This window comes from Neolamprologus brichardi, unplaced genomic scaffold (assembly GCF_056152115.1).
Source record: "Neolamprologus brichardi isolate AB-2024 unplaced genomic scaffold, ASM5615211v1 NODE_ptg000031l+_length_7269946_cov_1, whole genome shotgun sequence".
NCBI classification, from domain to species: Eukaryota; Metazoa; Chordata; class Actinopteri; order Cichliformes; family Cichlidae; genus Neolamprologus; species Neolamprologus brichardi.
In genome coordinates, this window is record NW_028270136.1 from 3,196,903 (window position 1) to 3,201,383 (window position 4,481).

A 4,481-nucleotide genomic window follows, 5' to 3' on the forward strand; every position below is an offset into this window, starting at 1 on the left:
GTAAGGGAACTTTCACTGCTTTAAAAATACTCAAATGGTGTTTAAATGAGTATATGCGATCCAGTCTTGCCAAAGATAAATGATTGTCCTTAGAGTGACTCCGTGTGTACTGTCTCTGATGTCCGTTGAAAAACCTCCACACATCTGGCAGGTCCACAGCTGCAGCCAGCTGAGGTTCGGTGTGGTTCCTATCCAAAGGTGGGTTGTCAGTACAATTGAAATCCCCACATAAAAAAAATACTCATCATCGCTAGAAACAACAATATCACACAGGACATCTAAAAAACCCATTCTGTCCACTCCTTTAGTTGGTGCATATACATTGAGAAAAACAAAATTCACATTTTCATATTTGACTTTAACTTTCAGCAAGCACCCCTTGATTATTTCCTCTGCTTCGCAAGAACAGGTAAAAAATTCTTAGAGAACACAATCCCCACACCTCCACTACAACTGGACTTGTGACTAAAAAGAAACATCCCCCCACAGCCCTTCCTCCAGTCACTCTCATTGTCACCAGTACTGTGAGTTTCTTGAACCAACATAATATCCAATTTCTTTAAGTCCATAAGCTAAAAAAACCCCAGCTCTTTTCACCTCATCTCTAGTACCATTCAAATTTAATGTGCCTATTTTGAATTCGCACATGAGAGAAGCGAGACAGAGGAAAAAAGACAGTGTGTTCCTAAACATCATCGTCATCATCAGTAGTAAGTGCTTGAGCTCTCACTTTCAAAATCAGTTTCTTTAAACGATAAATCTCTTGGTCTGTCAACACATCATCATTAAAATTTCCAGATTTTTTTGTCAAGACCCGAGACGACTCAACAAAAAGCTTAAGGTACGGAAAATGGTCCTCCACTTTCACTATCCTGAGGTCCAGTGGTGGTCCTATCCTGTTTGGCGCTCCCGGCGAACACTCCCTCCCTTACTCCCAGCAAATGGGTGATAGAAAACCGATCGGTGCCTATGCCACTCCCAATATGCGCTGGCTGATGTCGGGGCAGCATGAGTACGAGCAATTTTTTATTTTTTTTTTTGCCGATGCCATGATGCTGCCCCCCACCACGATGCCGCCCCGGGCAACCGCCCGTGTCACCCGTATCAAAAACTGCTACTGCTCAGGCCTTTGGTTTTCTGTAAGAATCTCCTGATCTCAGCAGGAGAGTACAGATTCTGGTGTTCCTGGCTTAGGAACAAATCGCTTTCAGACTCCATACTGCTTTCTCCTGTTTTGTTTCCTCTCTTAGCTTTCGACGTTTTTGTACTACAGTGGGCAGGTTCAGAGCTCTTCCTCTTTTGAGACAACTTCAGCAAATCCTCATCAAGCATGTTGTCATCCTCACAAAGATCATCACACACAGACTCAAGAGTCGTGCCATCTTTCTGACTGATGTCAGAAAAACCTGCAGACTGGTCATTAGTCAGATCTGTTTCTATACCGTCAGCACTTTTCACAATGTCAGTTTCATCAGACCCAGTACTGCTCGTAAAAAGCCGTTTTTCTACCGGTGCCTCGGCAGCGTGGTCCGCCTCAGCTACGGCGGAGCCGCCCGTGGCCTCAGCGGGCTTCACATAAGCGATCGCTGTGTCCCCACCAGGAGCCCTGGCCGGGACCAGCTCTCCAATGGCATCATCTGCTGGCTGCATGTTTCTTAGCCTCTCTGGAAGGATCAAATTAAATGCCCTTCTCCACCACAACCAAAACATTTCATGCTCTCAGACGAAGCAAACACCATGTAGTTGAAACCCTCTATTTTGAAACTGGAAGACATGTTCAGTTTGCCAGCGGTGTCTTTGAGGATCATAAAAACCTGCCTTCTGTGACACACAACATGTTTGAAGAGCACAGATTTGCACCCCAAAGAGACCATCTTTATGGGCGAAACTAGTTGGCCATACCGTGACAGCTCCTTGGCTAAAGTTTCATTTTTAATAAAAGGAGGCGCATTCGAGATGGTAACCTTTTTAGCAGGGCTAACCAATGGGAGAATGGGCGTGAAGGTGTCGTGAATGATCTTCGTGAATCGTGTCGTGAATCTTTCCACCAACTCATTAATTTTAGGTACCTTATCAAGAAAGATAATAATCGCATCGTTCATACGGGAGGCAGATTTCACGCTGTCACAGCCCACCACCTCTAATAAAGCCAAAACAGCTTCCTCCACCGAACAATTCACAGTCGGTATGAGTTTGACAGCATGACAGTGCGTCAGCTTCTCAAACTAAGCACCAGCCTCAACAGGGGGCATTGTGCCAAGCCAAGCTGCCAGCAAAAGCTACCAAATCAGCCGGCAACAAACAAAACAAACCAACAACCGTGTGCCGACAAAAATAATTACACCTGACAGTAAAGACAGAAAAAAGGAACTCGAAAACAGAAATCCACTCACTCTGACACTCCCGTCCCCAGCTCCATTCACTCCGCCATTCACTCAGAGAGAGAGAGCGAGAGAGAGAGTGTTTTCAATAAAAATTAAAAGAGTAATAATTCAGTATATTTGACAGTGCAATTGCATTTCAATTATCTTGTTTCTTCAAGATTTTGTTCCACATCATCACGTCATTAAAAACTTGACTATTCTATTTTAGGAGAAAAAGTCTTTAAATGTCTTACCTGGCATTGTAATGCTAGAACTCTTAGCATAAAGACATCTGTGGACACACAGTGCAACCTGACTCACCCACACTTGTGGTAATTAGACGTTTTACAGTTTTCTAGGTTGGGTTAAGTATCATTTCTCTGTATTTTGTCCAATTAGCAATGAGTGTAACATTATATAGTGTAACACTTGTTATTACACCTTTTTGCTACCACCATCATTCCACATATATACCGTTGATTGTCTTGCAATTTGTGCTTTGCAGTCTTATAGTTGGTATTGAGAAATGTTTACTGACAACAGCTTATGAAAACCTATTTGTTGTCAAAATGTTTTTTTCCTTGTCACTCTATGTAGCCATCCATTTTTTCCCACTTATCAAGTTGCAGGTGGGACTGGAGCCTATCCCAGACTATCACAGTCTAACAAAGAGAGATAGACACAGAGATATTCACACTTAGGGAAAGGTAAATAGTTCTTATATAGCACTTTTCTACTCCAACTGAGCTCTCAAAGCGCCTTTACTTACCTATTCGGTCGTTAAGTGATGACGTGATGAATACTACTTCCGGGCCTAAAGTAGTCTGCGTTTAATATGGCTTTTGTGTTGTTAACATGTTTAATGTTTTGTATTTTCTTCTATTTAATCTCAAAAAGCTCCTAAAACAGTCAGTGATCACTGTTGACCTCCCTCGGCTTTTATTACCGCTAATCATTTATTTAAGCTCAGTTTTTAAAACCTTAGGATGTAACTACAGCCCAGCCCATGCAGCAGTATATGAATGACTAACCTCGTATTGTGGATGGATTATCTCAGTTGTTCTCCTGGCTGAAGTTTGGTCCTTTTACAGCATCCTGCCATGCGATTACATGTGTTCCTGACCACCGAGAACACTCACGTTAACTTTTATCAAGTGGAAAAAAAGTTAGCTTGTTTATAGTATGCTAACATAGCTGTGTCGCTAGCGGTCACGTAGCACATCATTATATACCAGCTAGCCAAACTTCAGTAACCCTACAAACGTCACTGCTGTTTAGTTTTAGTGATAACAGAGCTGTACGTTTTAATTTGTTTCCAAAATCCCGCAGTCAGGACATGCTATATTGTATTTAGATAGAAGCTAGCGAGCTAACTTCCTGCTAACTTCTAACTCCATTTAATGTCATAAATTCCGTTTTCATGGATGCCTGGATGTTAAACTCAATTGTTACACCTGGTAGAGCAGAACGCTGATTATTTTATTAAAGATGAAAGACTTTAGACAGTTTTTCAACTCTCAGTAATGCCATAGTGATCATTTGATATATGGACCTGCAGCGGAGTTTAGGCCCAGACACGGCTAGTGACGTCAGACTGAACGACCGGATTGAGCCATTCAGACAAGCACCTTTTTAACAGAGGATTAACAGAGGTGATTATAAATACATATCAAGAAAATTGACAAGAATATTACAGAGTGGAAAAGAGCGTGTGTAAAAAGGGTCTACCTATTGCAGTGTTTACAGTGTGTTAGATGGAGGAGTTGTAAAGGGAGATGGCCAAAGGCGTGTGTGTGCGTGCGTGTGTGTGTATGTTTATCTGGTTAAATTCAGTATGGTTCCATCAACAGTTTTTACAAGGGGGAGAGGAAGTGCCAGAGGGAGTGTTCACCCAGGGCACAGCCAAGGGACTGCCCCTGGTTGTAGGTTTCCTTGTAGGTAATCAAAGCTGTATTCATATTTGTGTCATGGAAGCCAGGTCAGACTGAACTCAAACACAGGACTCATAGTTTGGTACATTTGAATCCCACTGCAGGTTTTTTCAGGAGAGCCACACAGGTACATTTTTTTCATTCAAAGGCAAATTGCACAATCAGGTGAGGTAGCAGGTTTCACTCC